The sequence below is a fragment of the Amborella trichopoda genome, chromosome 12 (genome assembly GCF_054954075.1).
Source record: "Amborella trichopoda isolate Santa Cruz 75 chromosome 12, AtrichopodaSantaCruz75HAP2 v2.0, whole genome shotgun sequence".
Classification (NCBI taxonomy): Eukaryota; Viridiplantae; Streptophyta; class Magnoliopsida; order Amborellales; family Amborellaceae; genus Amborella; species Amborella trichopoda.
The window spans coordinates 40,735,061-40,751,607 of NC_142347.1; the positions used below are offsets into that span (position 1 = coordinate 40,735,061).

At 34.1% G+C, this 16,547-nt stretch overlaps 1 pseudogene; it reads right to left on the reverse strand.

The window, feature by feature from the left end:
• Positions 1–230: 230 nt before the first annotated feature.
• On the reverse strand, positions 231–1,954 carry LOC105421651 (cytosolic sulfotransferase 12-like; annotated as a pseudogene).
• Between the last annotated feature and the right edge of the window lie 14,593 nt (positions 1,955–16,547).

Consider the following 16,547-nt stretch of genomic DNA (forward strand, 5'->3'; position numbering starts at 1 on the left):
TTTTTTTGGAAATTTATGTTTATTCAATGACACTCTTACAACCACCCATTTTGAAATTTAAGAAATAATAATGATTGTGACTTCCATGTGCAAAAATAAATGGTCTCTTTGTATCCAATCTATGCGTTTGGTTACTAGCCAACCTCGAGAATAATAAGACATAGGAAGCATGTGATGTACCTTATATATTACAAAATAAACAAATCCAGTAAATCATATCAGAATCCTAATTTGCAAACAAGAAATTTGAGGTATTTTCACTTCTTTCTTAAGTTCCCAACCATGGTTTTCGAGAGAAACCCAATCCACCTAACCTGAGCTTAGGTTTGAGTCAATGCTGAACGACATGTAGCAGAATCAGTAGACGTTTCAATGACACTGAATAGAATAGTTTAGATGAGAGAGAGGAAGGAAGTAGCTGAAAAATGGGGAAGCTAAGTAGGCTAATAGCACTTGCTTTATTACAAAGGAACAAAGATGCATATAAGCACAACATGCGACAGAAATGGAAAACACACATAGCAGACTTATTTCTCATCTTCCTAAAAAATATGCTATTGGGAAAATAGGCGCTATTGGGAGAAAATCTTTTAGAAGTTTTATCCTCAATCTTGTTCACCTCCAAATTACTCAGCTTTTCAAAACTGCACATTTCCACTATCTCCTCAACCTCTTTCTCTTCCTCAACTGGCCTTCCGAGGAAAGCAGCCACGCTCTTCACAGTGTCTTTTGTATCCACGATCATTTCCTCATAGGTAAGAAACATAATCCTTTCAGGCTTCTCCTTGCCCGCCTTCCAGTACGAGTTTTGAAAAAGGCCTCAAAGGGAAGCGCATCTTCGCAAAATCTCTGGAATGTCTCCTCAAAACTCAAATTTTCAAAACCATATAAGGGAAACTTTTTCATATAATGCCCAGTCCCTAGGATTCCTCGTTACAAAAACAATTCGGCACAGACAATGTTTAACGATTCAGGCTAGCCACAGTAAGGGAGGTGAGTGCTAAAAAGCCTAGGAGATGGGATGCTAGTGATATCAGGAATCGGGTCCTTTAAATATATATCGAGCTCTAGATTGGGAATTAGGTCATGCGGGCCGGTGGAAAGAAGAGGGTTTGGTGACTCTTTTTCTTGCTTGAGGCTATGTGATTGATGATGGAGAAGATGAGGGACTTGAGCCAAGTGGTGCCACATTTGGGGTATGTCACAGAGATGCCCGTTGAGCATGCGGAGAAGTGTTTATTGGCAGCCATTGCTCCTTGGTGGAGACGGGGGCTGAGCATGAACCCTCTCCATTGAAACATGTTTGTTCCATCGGGCAGTTTTGCCTTGGGCAGGGAGGACGATATGATATCTTGGGAAAAGGTGAAACTAGCCATTAGAGAATGTTTAATCGCTCTTTCCTGGGTTTATAGGAGTCTTCCACTGCAATTTCAGGCACACTATTAAATATCCTTCTCCCTGTTTAATATCATTTGCTAGCAGAGGCTACTGTGGGCAAGCTATTTTATTGCAATATGATGTTACATGTATGCTTATTTTCACGAGGGCACTGTGCACATGATTTGAGTCCTTTAAAGATAAATCAGAAGTTTAACTAAAAATTAGGTAAGTATGATGTTAGAGAGAGAGAGTTCAATATAATACAAGGGCTAATATAGAAATAAAAGCAAAATACTTTCATACTTCTTATTTTTAAGTTTTATAGGTTTTATATCTCCATAGACTTATCGTTTGGAAACATATTTTGAGTTATAGATATCATAGGGTTTATATATTTTAACCCTCTAAACTAACTCTACCCACTTTAATCCTCTTTTTTAACCCAAATAAGTAATAAAACGACAACACTTACTAAACTACATCCACTCTCTCCAGGTGATATTCTCCTAATACCTATATCTTTCTCTCTCTCTTTCCCCGTGACTCTCCCCAAATCCCTTCTATTTTTCTCTCTCTCAATATTTCCCCCAACCCTCTCTCTCCCCATTAACTTCTCCATCTCTCACTTTCCATTAAGTTCCATCATGTCTCTCTCCCTCTTTCCATTAACTTCCATCTTCTCTCTCTCTCCGAAAGGGATGGGTAAGGCCCGTCTTCACCACTAAATTACCCCAATAAAATAAAATAAAAACTAAAGGGAAGAAAGAGAGGGGGCTAGTGGAGGCGTAAGTTCTATGTGAGAAAGGTAGGGAGGGGTTTGGATGTTCAATATTTGAAACTTGATTCTCTAATCATTGGACTTTATGGCACCAAAATTCTAGGATGGGAAGGCATATATATTTTTCCTTGAAACTGGCCCTCCTAAATTGTCTGACTCAAGAGCTTCTTTGTTCCAAAACCGGCTCGATGTGCTAGATCAGCCGAGTTGAAAAAACCTAAGGTATCTGAGTAAAGAGATAAAACCAATGAGGGTTTAGTAGGTTAGCCCATGATGAAGTCGAAGTATGCCCGGATAAGAGCCTAGGGACTGTGTGACCCTTGTGTGTGATGAATAGTCTATAGATATAGAACTAAAACATCATCGTTGTATCATCACATTGCATGTACATAGATAGTCGTATTGATATAGTAATTCACCATTTAGGGTGAAGTGTATACATGTACGAGAAATTACCCCTATGCACCATAGAGTCATGATTACATCATGGTCTCTCTCTTGGGGTGAACCTGAAATCCACATACTGGGATTATGTCCCCTAGCCCATTGATTGACTTTAGTGATCCAATCATGAGCCCCTGCAGTGGACTAGGGGTCATGGGAACCGCTGGGTGAGTTTGATAAAGCTAGTGTTGATCGTGGTCCACAGTTGAAGGTAGAGTGCTCTTATGCGTTGATTAAATTCTAAACCTATTCGGATCTGATTCCTATCAAAATTAATTTTAATTTAATTAATTTTATGTTATTTGATTTTTAGAATTTTTATTTGAATTTTTATAAATCTTCTGATATTTTAATTTTATCATTTGGATTTATAAATCAAGAGAAATTCATTTCTAAAGTTTTAAATAAACTAGGAGGTTTGAAAAATCTAAAAATCAATTTTTAATTGTTTCTAAAATATGTGGGACCCTCTATAAATTTTGGAGGTCCAATTAAATCACATGGGATAATTGGGTAGGGCCCATGAGTGGTCACCAAAGGGTGGCACGCCCCAACCAAGGGGATTGCATTTTCTTGCTAAAAATTGTGAGAGATATCTCATCCTCGTTGGCTTTCTTTTTGTGGAGAGAAGCCTACTTGAAATAAAGGAAAGAAATATGTAGTTTTAGAAAATCTTGATAATCAAGAAGATTTGATTGAGAAATAAAGCATGAATATTTACTATTAGAGAAAGTAAAGAAATATGTTCCTTATTTAACTTGTCTGATAGGAATAGGTTTCGAAATAGGCGGATAAAGTTCTAGCACCTTCTTTAGCATCTAGATGGTGGATCTAGAGAATAGATGGCTCACATCTCTCGCCCCACAAGTCTCTTAGATCGACGGTCAAGATTTGCTCCGACAATTTTATGGTAAATCCTAATGCTTAAAACATCTATAAACTGGATCACTTTTCTCCCTTGTCTCTACACCTCTTACTTACTCTCTCTTTCCTCTCCAAATAGAATCTCTCTCTCTCTAGCATCTCTAAGGAGCACGCCCCACATAGGTTTCTCTCTCTCTCCAAGAAACCTAAGAGGTCATGCCCCACTTTAACCTACCTCTCTCTCTCTCTCTCTCTCTCTCTCTCTCTCTCTCTCTCCCTCACACACACACACAAAAACTATCATAAGGGTGGCATGCCCAAGCTAAGCTTGGTTAAGCTTGAATCTCTCTCATAGGTTATAAATCAAGCTAGGTTTTGGTTATGTAATTTTGTGGGCAGCAAACGGATCATCCATAGCTAATAGTTTTCTTCCTCCTTTCTTGATTTCTATCTCTCATAAAGATCAAACCAATGGGTTTGAATTAGGCCTAAGCATTAAGACTTTAGGTCGGTGATTTTAGATTGGGATCCATATGCATGGTTTGGGTTTTTGCCATAAAAAGAGAAATCAAGAGACCGATCAAAGATCCCAAGCATCATCGGAAGAAGGTGACTCGACGTGAAGTGTACTAAACCGGGTTGAGGTAATGTCTGGTACCCTCTTTTGTTTCTTCCATATTTATTTATTACATCTTTTATTTCCAAATATAGGTTGTCTTTTCTTTGTTATTGAAATAAAAGTTTTAAATGGATTCAAGTTCTTGAGATCCTAACTTATTATTTTATTTTATTTTATTTGAAGTTGTTATATTGTAAAAGAACTATTTACAAGTAATCTAGACTGTGAAGAAAAAAAATAATTTTAAAAAAATATATATTATATACTCCGATTAGATCACACGTGTCCTTTCACCTAGGACTTTTTTTTCTTTTTCTTTTTTGAGAAATAGGCATGTCATAACATGGGCCATGGCGAGGAAAAGGAAGCTTTCAAAGGGTCCACTTGGTCGTATAACTATTGAGATGCTGCATTAAATTAAAAATTACACACAAGTGGCACCTCACTTTCATCGCAGATGTATAAATATTGTTCCCTTAAATTTATTATGACTGCTTTGAGAATAGGAAAAAGATTTGGTAGCTCGCGAGTCCACTATCAGTGCATCATCCAGCAGCCAAATGATATATTTATTAATTTCGGGGATCCTTATGTCTGGAAAATTTTGAATCATATTTTTCATGCCTATGATTAAATATTATAATAATAATAATTTGGATAAAAATACTCCGAATAAGTTGTCCTAACCACCCCCACCACCCTCCTTTTTCTTAAAAAAAAATCTAGATGTTTTTCCATTTAGAGGAACGATCAAATATAAGGATTTAAGAGGCTCCCAAGCATTTCTTTTTCTTTCGGGATCATTTATAAAATAGAGAAAAGATGTTCATAGAGGTAATATCTATGAACCGTAAAAATTCTGCTAAAAGAGTTGTTTCTCTCTAATTACTCGACAATATTTTTTTATTTCTAGTTTGTTTTGAATCTAGTGAAATCAGCTTCAAAAGCCCTGTACAAATTTGTTTTCCTTTTTCTTTAATATCGATTGATTTCATGCATCAAAGAGGTAATATTGACGAACTGTCAAAAATGCGCAAAATCAATTATTTCTTTCTAATTTCTTAACAAATTTTCTTATTATTAGTTCGTGTTTAAGCTATTGAAAAAAACTTGAAAACCCCTCTACTGGTTTGCACGTTTTTGCTCCAATATTGAGTGACTTAGTGCATCATAGAGGCAATATTGATGAATTGCAAAAATTTCACTAAATCTACTCCGTTCTCTAATCACTCAACAATTTGTTCTAATTCTTGATTTGTTTTAAAGTTATTGAAATCAACTTCAAAAGTACTCTAATGATTCAAGTTCTTTTTGTTACAATATCGACTGAGTTAGTAAAAGTTGGACTATGTAACCCCCACATACCCATTAAAAATTTTCTTTCTTTTTTTTATTTTCACCACGCAGATTACTTACGAATGTCCAAATACATAATGAGAAACAATAAAAACTAAAAGAATCTCAAGGACTCTCACTTGTTGTTACTTTAGCAAATCTTTTTTACACAAATAAAATTGTGTAAACTTGATCTTGAGATTATGAAACACATAGTACTCATGGGGACAAAAACATATGAGCCTGCAAACTATAAAAGAAGATTGTCAGAAGATTGCTTCAACTGGACTTTGCACACCCCACTCTGGATCTCCTCCTCCAATGGCGTATGGGATCGATGGTCTATCTCAGATTTTTCAAGCATAGATAGCCTTGTCTATAACCCTTAATCAATAGGAGAGCAATATGGTGAGAAAAGGACTCATGTGATCTAGCCGAAGTACATAAATTTTTTTTTTTTTTCAATTCTTTTTCTTTTCTTCATGGTCTAGATCACTCACAAGTAGTCTTTTTACAATATAATAACTTCAAATAAAATAAAATAAAATAATACAATAGGATCTTAAGAACTTTAAGCCATTCAAAAACCTTTCTTTCAACAATAAAGAACAGATACAACCTATGCTTAGGAATAAAAGACGTATTAAATAAATATGCAAGAAAAGAAAGACGGTGTTGGAGATAACCTTAACCGGCTACTTACACCCCACATCGAGTCTCCTCCTTCCAATGTTACTCAAGATCTTTGATCGGTCTCTTGATTTCTCCTTCTTATGGTAAAACTCAATCAAAGCACATGGATCTCGATTTAGAGCCACTCACCTAAAGCCTCAATGCTTTAAACCAGTGTTTGAAAAGTCGACGAGTCGAATCCGGAGTCGGCACCCCCATGCCGGTTCTAGCATAATACATTCGACTCGCCCGGTTCGACTCGAGGATGGTTCTAGCATAATACATTCGACTTCGCCTGGCTAGACTCGGGAATCGGCACCCCTGTGCCGGTTCTAGTATAATATATTCGACTCGCCCGGTTCGACTTGGGGGTGGTTCTAGTATAATACATTCGACTATTCTAGTTAGACTCGGGAATCGGCACCCCCGTGTCGGTTCTACCAAAATACATTCGACTCACCCAGTTAGACTCGAGAATCGGCACCCCCGTGCAGGTTCTAACATAACACATTCGACTCGCTCAGTTCGACTAGCATAATACACGAAACTGGCCATGTCTAGAGAGAACCGGGTGGTTTTAAACAGTGAACCGCCCCGATGACATCGTAAACCAACGGTTCTGACATCACCACTCAGATTCTACATGGAAGACATCACACGCGCAGCATTACGTGTACACGTACGACAAAATCACGTGACACATATCACACATAGGGTTGCCTCAGTGATTCTGCGTGCATGCTTCACATCATATTACATAGTTATTTATATAGCAAAGTTTAATACGCATCCTTCGATGTAGGATAATTTCCAAACATCATTAAATGAAGATGGATTTAAATATATTCTATTAATAGGCAGTATATCATCACAGGCGATGAGGAATGATGGTTATGACCTCTGCTCTTTTCCTTGATGTCCCAAGGTTGAATCCCCTTGGGCGTTACATATTATATTAATTTTTGTTGTACATAACAGTATAATTATTTTTGTTGTAAATAATATAAAAGGTATAAAAAAATGAAGAACGAAAAGTTTATTCGATTTGAAATCTCTCTCTTTCTACTAACAATCTCTTTCACTAAATTTATTTTAGAAACCTAAAAAATTAAATTTTTGAAAAATTAAAGTGTTATTTCGAAAATCTGTACGCATTTTGTTAGTTTTTACATTGATAACCAAATTTTTTATTTTATTTATTAATTTTTACATTATAAATCATATAATGTATTATTTTCCTTAAAGTTGTCAATAATAGATTTTAAATTAGATAATTTTATAAAATATTTTGAATTTATTATTATTTGTATACTAAAATAATTATAAAATGTAAACTAATAATTATAATTTCAGTATATAATATTATAATTAGTTAGGTTGTAACAATTTTGGATTATAGTTAGTTAGGTTGTAATAATTTGGGTTTGTTTAGCGGATTAGGGTTTTTCACCAAAACGAGATTTTAGTGGCCATTCTTTCATTAATTTAGTCTACTCTTTATTATAGTCCATATATAATTATATATTTTATCCATGAAAATTCTATGATTTTTCTTTTATGTGATGTAAATTTAATGGTTAACATAAGTTTATACAGGGAAAGAGCATCTCAATATTTACAAATTGATGAAAAAAATGAAAGTTAATAATGTAGTACCCTTATTTCTTATCTATTCCTAAAAGAAAACATTTATAATGAATTTTAATATTTTTTTGGAATTTTTTTAAATCTTAATCCGACCGATTCAGCCGATTCCTGATCCAGATCGCCGATTCACCGATCCGAATGGGTTTTTGGGGTGCCCGATCCGGAGTACCGTCCATTTTTTAAACCACTGCTTTAAACTAATTCAAGCCATTTGGATTGATGCTTATGAGAGATAAAAATCAAAGAGAGAAGGGAGAAAGCTATTAGCTAATAGATGATCCATTTGCTACCCAAATAATCACAAACCAATCTAGCTTCTTTAGAACCCACAAGAGAGAAAGAGAGAGAGAGAGAGATTAACATAGTCTAGGAGTGCCACCCAATATAGAAAGAGATAAAGGGTTAGGTTAGGGCGTGGTCCCTTAGGCTAGCTAGGGTTTGAGATAGAGAGAGGTAGGCTAGGTGGGGCGTGCCCCTTAAGTTAGCTTAAGAGAGATATATATTATCCTAGGGCTGGGCGAGCCCCTTAGAGAGATCCTAATCTTGGCGATAGGAGAGAGCTAAGAGGTGTAAAGATTATGGGAGAAGAATGATCATTTTTATAAATTTTTCATGTATTAGGGTTTGTCGTAAATTGGAATAGCAAATATTGACTGTCGATCTAATGAGATTTGTAGGGTGACAGATGTGAGTCATCCATTCCTTATATTCACCATCAAGATACTAAGAAATGTGCTAGAACATTATCTTTCCCTTCCTAAACCTATTCACATCAAATAAGTTAAATAAGAAAAATATTATTTACTTTTTCTAATAGTAAATATTCATTCCTTATTTCTCAATCAAACATTCTCAATTCTCAATATTTTCTTAAAAAACACATTTCATTCCTTTACTGCAAGTAGGCTTCTCTCCACTAAAGGAAAGCCAACTAGCATGAGATGACTCTCACAATATTTTAGCAAGTGGGCAACTCTACATGGGTCAGCGTGCCACCCATTGGGGCCTCTCATAGGCCCCACCAAATTCAGCAAAGTTATTAAATCGGCCCCCATGTGTCATGGTAGGTCCCACATATTTTTAGAAATAATAAAATTTAAAATTTTAGGATTTAAATCTTCTTAATTTATTTAAGACTTTAGAAAATGAATTTCTCTTAATTTATAAATTCAAATGACAAAATTAAAAGATCTTAAGATTCATAAAAATTCAAATCAACATTTTAAAAATGAAATAACATAATATTAATTAAATTAAATTAAATTTGATGGGAATTGGATCCAAATAGGTCTGGGATTTAATCAACTCACAGGAACGCTCGACTTTTAACTGTAGACTACGATCCACACTAGCTTTCTCAAACTGACTCAGTAGTTCCCATGACCCACAGTTCACTGCAGGTGCTTATGATTGGACCGCTAAAGTGAATCAATTGGCTAGGGGATGTAATCCTAATCTGTGGATTTCAAGTTCTCTCCTAAAGTCAAAATATGATCCGCTAGACCATGATGCAACCATAACTCTATTGTGCATAGGGGTAATTTCTCGTACATGTACACGCTTCACCCTCAATGGTTAATTACTATCTCAGTACGACTATCTATGTACATGCCATGTGATGATACAACAATGACGTTTTAGTCATGTCTCTATAGACTATTCATCACACACAAGGGTCACACAGTCCTTTAGTTCTCATCCTGTCATACTCCAACCTCATCGATGGTTAATCCACTAAACCCCCCTCGGTTATATCTTTATGCCTAGGTACATTGGGTATTTCCAACTTTGCTGGCCTAACACATCAAGCTTAATCTAAGTATCGATAAATTGTATTTACCTAGTATGGTCCACAAGAGGACCGCATTCCCACTGAGTTTATGTTTCACTATAAACAATCCTCATACAAGCTCTCATAAGGCCTTTAAATTCCGCATAAACCCAACATCTACCACTTGACCTTTGGAAGCCTAACAATCTCGCTTTCTCACATTCTTATTCCCCCAATTACAATCTCACTCTTGAGCATTTTTCATTTTTTCTCTCTTATTACATTAATCATGGCTTTTGCCATCAATTCTTTCATAAAGGATTTATGGAGGCAGCGCCTCTTTCTCTTTACTTCTCGGATCTCATCCCGAACATAGTCATAGTCCATCTTTCATATCGCATCGCGAATTATGGACCTGTTGTTGTAGAAGATCATCAGGTACCCTTGTTCGTATCTTCATGGGCTCAAAGGAGTTCTTCAATCAAGTTGCCCCCTTCCATAGCCATATAACCAGTGCCACTCATCTAGGTTCCATTGGTAAACAATATTATAGTCTACTGTTCCAGCTGGTCTATCAAATACTAGCAGGTGCTCCCACTGAAATATCTAGTTTATCTAGATCTTTCATGATAGATTACCTGTATATCTGAATATCCAAAGAAGCTCAAAAGAATTATGAAGCTATAGCAGCTCCCACTCAATTATTGCACTTATAACATATATATTCTTCGCATTCTTATATATATACCATGTAGTATAACAAGTCTTTATGCAATTAGTAATTCAATGCATGTTGGTTTCACAATATGCAAAACATTTCTAAACCACAAAGGTTCAACCACACTAGTCTTATTAGTAGTAAATCCATAAAAAAAGATAGTTATCTAATTAACACAACAAGTGTCGAAGAAGTCTAGCAAGATGGCCTTCCTACAACATTTTTTATGGTTTAAGGTCTTAGGTAATTGAGGATTTTAAATAACTAGAAACATGAGTTAAGGCATATGGGTATTTAAAAATCAGTGCATGAATAAATGACAGTTTCCTCACGAGTTTATAAATACCTTCAAGACTCAATATTTTTTCTTTAATTAAAAAAAAAGACTATATACTCGATAGATATACATTCACAAGCAATAGTTAGATAACAGTATGGTGGTCTAGAATGATTTTCAATAAAGACTTAACGGACCTTGCAAAACTATGGGGTTTTTTCGAAATCTTATTCATAGACTTAGATTTTTCTCAAATCATCCAATTTAATTTTAAATTACATGCTTAGTCTTCAAAAAAAATTTACCGCATTCACATTTTATTACCTACCATAATTTTATCCAAAATAAAACATGACTAAAGAATGGCTATCAAAGCCTGACAAAATACTTCTTTTTGACAAATATGGAGATTTTATCAAGATATCATCATCACATGCAACACATCATATTACTGAACATTATTGGAAGGATGGTCACTAAGATCGAGTTCCATCATAACACTCGCTTCATACTTATATATTTGAATGAGTCATACCCATATCTCATGTTTTATACTTAGGCTCAAAGCCCTTGATCAAATTACATTTCCATGTATCTCACTACCCTAAGTAGTTCATACTCGAGCATAATAAGGCACAAAAACATAGGGTATCCATAAACCGGCTCTTGCACATTTGTTAATAAGTACCTTTCATCTAATGTTCATACACTCCATACATATACAAAAAACAAAATGCTAAAATATAACTAAAAAAGTATATGAAACATAAAATAAATGGTTACTGAATCATCTTTCCCTATATGACCTTACCATGTGAACAGAGATAGATTTCATACTTCAAAAATATGTAGTGTGGTACTTGCACTTTCTTGATTCTTTGTTTTTTCTTGTTGGCTAGCTTTTGTGATATTAAAAGAGTACACAACTGATGGAGAATTTATCGGTCATCAGTTTCACATGTCACGAAGCATCCATCTCTTCGGCACTTGGATTCTCCCTTTCTCACACTGTGAAAAAATACTCTTCTTCAAACCATCATTCCAAATATCACAAAGATTCTCCCACTGATCTTTAGAGTTTTCATGTTGTCACTAAGTCTCTCTATATATCCCTTCATTTCGAAGAAACCAAGATATTTTTGTAGGTATTATGTTTCTTCTACTTTTTGCTATTCCCAGATCGAAAACTCTTCATATAGAGTGACATATCTCATCAACTCTGTATTACCTCTCTCTGAAGTTTTACTATTATAAACTATACTCATGGCACAATATAAAATTTTTAAATGAGCCCTAAAAATGTCTCCATTATGAGAAATCCAAAGTGTGGCTTAACATACAGCATATGATAAAAATATGATATCTCTCAACTCATAAAGAGTTTATCTCTAAATCCTTTTTAGTATTGAAATAGACCAAAAAATATAAAATAATGCTTAGTTTCATCCCTAAATCAAACCATTTAGTGGGTCTATGATTTAGCGAATTCTCATCACAATACAATTTTCTCAGCAGAAAATCAGTTCTCACACCTCTCAATAAAATTATTTGTTTCTCTCAATTCACAACGGATTTATTCTTGAAGTCTCTTTTGTTGAAAACTAGACTCAAAACTAATGCATAAAATTATGAAGTGAATCCCAAATAATACTCTTCTTCAGATAAATAAATAAGTGACATTCACATCACAAAACAAATCATAGAGCATAATTCTAGGATGAACACTATCTAGTAAAATTGTATTTTCTCTCTACCCTCATGAAGTTTCCCTTTCAAACCAATTTTTTTAAAAGTATACGCAAAATAGTAATATATATGTTTCTACGACCCTCATATCACTCTGTTAAGTAGGTTGATAAATATAGATATTCATGTTTCAATGAAGAATACACCAAACTGCTGAAAATTCAGGATGACTTCTCTTTAATCCAAACTTTTTATTCCTCTCTTTCTATAGATATTTCTTTCTCAAATAAATTTTATTAAAAACTATATTCAAAATGGAAGTCTAAAAACTTGGTGTGGGTCTTAAATTATTATGTTAAGAATGAAAATAAAATCATGACTTCTAAGTCATTGAGATAGTTTTTGTTGTAGAAAACAATACTTACATACCTTTCATTAAATTAACCATATCTTTCAAACCAAAAAAGTAAAACTTCATTAAACTATTCTATTTTGAAAGTAGATTCAATTTGATGAGCTATAGTCAAAGTTCAACTAAAAATAAAATCATATGATTAATGGAGAACTTCATGGAACTCAATGGACATTTCCTGAATTTTACAGGGTCAAAATTAACACCCTTCAATGATAAGTCCATAACTCTCAATTTCACTAGGATCTCCTACTGAACTTTTGTAAAGAGATCATTCTCTCAAAAATATATAATATCACTTTAGTATGGAATAGATAAATACCTCAAAATATTCTTCATATGCTTTAAAATAGCACATAATACCCATTCTACAGAGTACCATTTCGGGGTTCAAATATTCCTATAATTCTTTCGGAGGTATATCACTTGACCACAAAAGGTGTGGATAATCATATCTTATTCCCAAGTACAATCTAAACTCAAATAAAAAAAAAATACCAGTAATGACAACAAGTATATAGCTCTGATACCAATGAAAGAATGACTCGTGTGATCTAGCCAGAGTATATAATATATTTTCTTTCTTTCTTTTTCAATTATTCACTGCCTAGATCACTCACAAGTAGTCATTTTACAATATAATAACTTCAAATAAAATAAAATAATACAATAAGATCTCAAGAACTTGGAACCATCCAAAAACATAAATGTTTTACCATCTTATACTTAATATATTCAAACAATTTCTTCAAAAAAAAAAATGGATGTTTTAGCAGCTTGTTCTCATATCTAGAGAGAGTCTTTTGATGGCCATACCATGTTAGAGACAATGTGTGTGTCTTTTTTTAATGGTAACACGTTGTTAGAGAGACAATAAAAAAATTAGGAAGAATTACAAATAACCCCCAAGAATAGACTTCTTCTGCAACTTACCCCCAACCAAATTTTTTTCTCACTTTTTACCCCAAATTTAATTTTTCTAGTAAGAACCCCCAAGTCATAAAAAAGGTAAAATGAAGACAAAAATGCCTCTGGAAAGCATGCGGTCCAACACAAAATGATGGATGTCCAACACTTTGCTTCTGAAAAGTATGCAGTTCTACACATAATAGGGGCAGTCCAGCCTTTGCTTCTGGAAAGCATGCAGTTCTACACATAATAGGGGCAGTCCAGCCTTTGCTTCTGGAAAGCATGCAGTTCTACACATAATAGGGGCAGTCCAACACTTTGGGCATGTGGTCCGGCACAAAATGGGGGCATTCCAGCACTATGCTTCTGGAGCATGCGATTCGACATAAAATAGGGGCGGTCTAACACTTTGGGTATGCAATTCGACACAAAATGGGGGGGGGAGGGGGGGGGGGGGGGGGGGGGGGGGGGGGGTCTGGCACTTTGCACTTTTGGAAAGCATGTGGTCCGACACAAAATAGAGGCAGTCTGGCACAAAATAGGGGCGGTCTGGCACTTTTTCGTCAAAAAAATATGATTTTTTTTACTTTGGGGTATTTGCTAGAAAATTTTAATTTGGGGTAAAAAAACTTAAAAAAACTTTGTTGGGGGTAGGTTGTTAAGAAAGTCTCAACTTGGGGGTTTTTTATAATTTTTCTAAAAATTTATTTAATGACCACATGAGAAATAAACGGTCAAGATTTCATAGTATGAGAAGATAGGTGTTAGAGACAGAGAAACTTTTGATGGCAATATGAGAGAGAGAGTCTTTGATAGCCACGTGGAATGCACATGAGTCTTTTGAGAGAGAGAGAGAGAGAGAGGCGGACTTCAAAGTCTTTAGACACGTTTAATGATTTCTAGCGGGTTCGTAAATTCATATTACCCGTCAACTCATGTAATACGTTTTTTACCTATTGGGGTGGGTAATAAATTTCACAATTTTTTAGAAAATTTTGGGTAATGTATTTTAATTTTTGCTCATTATGTACGTATCCAAACACTAGAAATGGTGTATTTCCTCATAATCTATTTCCCTGTAATAGAAATAATATAGGTATCCATACATAACATGGAGGTGTTGGATTAGACCTTTCCTCTGTAATTTATTTCCCTGAAATCCAAATTACTTTATTTGCTTAATATTTTACTTCATGCTTGTAAAATGAGTAATGATGATTTTATGATTAAGAAAAGTGTGTTTCATATTTTTATAAAGGGTGTGTTTTATTAGGTTGCAACTTTAAAAAAAATAAAATTAAGACATACCTCCAAATTTTATCATAAATATAATTTTGGTGTCAAAATTTTTTAAGATGACTTGAGAATCTATTTTCATCTTTAATTATAAAATCTTAAACTCCAAAAAATGTCCAAATCAAGTATATTTATAAACACTTGAAAATCTTAAAAACGGACGGTTCAGATAATATATTACTAGATAAATTTTTTTTAGGACTCGAAATCTTTTTTTCTTTTTATATTTATGTATTTCAATGTTGAAATGATCAATATTCTCCCACATCAAAACAAGATGGATTTTTGAGGTTCACATTAATTCTACATTTTAAGGTTACAACCTTATATAAACTTTTGCCTTCTATTAAAAAGACAAAAAGCTTTTGTTAATTCTTTGACATTGTCAAAGAAACCACCTTCTGCTCGCTTGTATTGTCTATTTACTCCCTCAAATAAATCACTATTTAGGAGTGATTTTAAGACCCCAAATTTTGGGAATTTTGACTCTATAACCCATGGGACTCCCAATTAAAAGATTTTCAAACAGTACTCTCTTTGTACTATTGTTTCAAGATTGAATAGGCGCCATCTAATGTGGGGAGGGTGAGATCTAGGAGGTAGAAAACCTTAAATTCAAACATTTTCTTTTAAAAATAATCATCTAGGGATCCTTACGTGGTTATTAGCAATTTCATATTAAAAAAAGCCTCTCTAGTAGGTCTTCTGACTGAGGGAGTATGTATACAATGTATGCTGCCGAGGGAGCACAACATACTCCGTATTAATAAAGTACCTAGAGTCCCCCTGTGTAATTACCGTTCAATTTAGTCATAACATCAAAAGCTGACAACAATGTCTACGCATGGTAGAAAAGGGCAGCAAATGTAATTTAACAGAGAACACCTCATTCTAAATATAATAGGATTTTGAAGGGTATTAACCATAGAAAAAACAATTTATACATATTTTGAGTATTTTTTGGGCATGATGAGTGAACCCGCTTATCGTTGATTTAGGATCTAAAACCTCATCTAGTCACTTCAAAATGCATTTTTAATTTAAATTTATGATTTTACGGCTCAAAAAATAGCACAAATATATGCAAACAAAATAAAATTAGGGATTGTATGAAATGAGACCATTTACTTTTGATACAAGGTGGTCACAATTGCTTACAACTATTTAACATGAAGTTTGATAGCTTGGATGCATCACAAAGTTCAAAAAAATTTCTTTTAAAGTTTAAGTTTGATCAATAAAATAATTACAGCCACCCAATTTCACATCTAATAGTCAAGATTAATGTGACCACTTTGTTTCAAAAGTAAATGGTCTTATTATATACTTTCTCTTAAAATTAAGAGTTCAAAAGAAAGTTTAACATAGACCGACTAACAAAAGAACTTAAGTACTCTCACGAGGATACGTTTCTTCTTCAACCTAGCAACCAATCTAAAAAAATTTAAATACTCTCTCTGAGCCTAAAATAAAGAACATCATAAAATTAAATAGAAACCGTCAAACTTTTGGATATCGAAATCCAAAAATTCTTAGATAGATCCCAAAACATATCATCGTTCTCATTATAGCTTTTTTCTAATTAATTGAGGTCAGCTACACCAATCATAATCTGTTATTCTGCTTTATTATAAAGATCATACCTTCAATGAGACCATACATCTTTATATCTTTTCTAATTACTTTCAAATCACTAAATTCAATAACTTTTTCAAAACCTCTAAAGAGAGTAAGTTAAG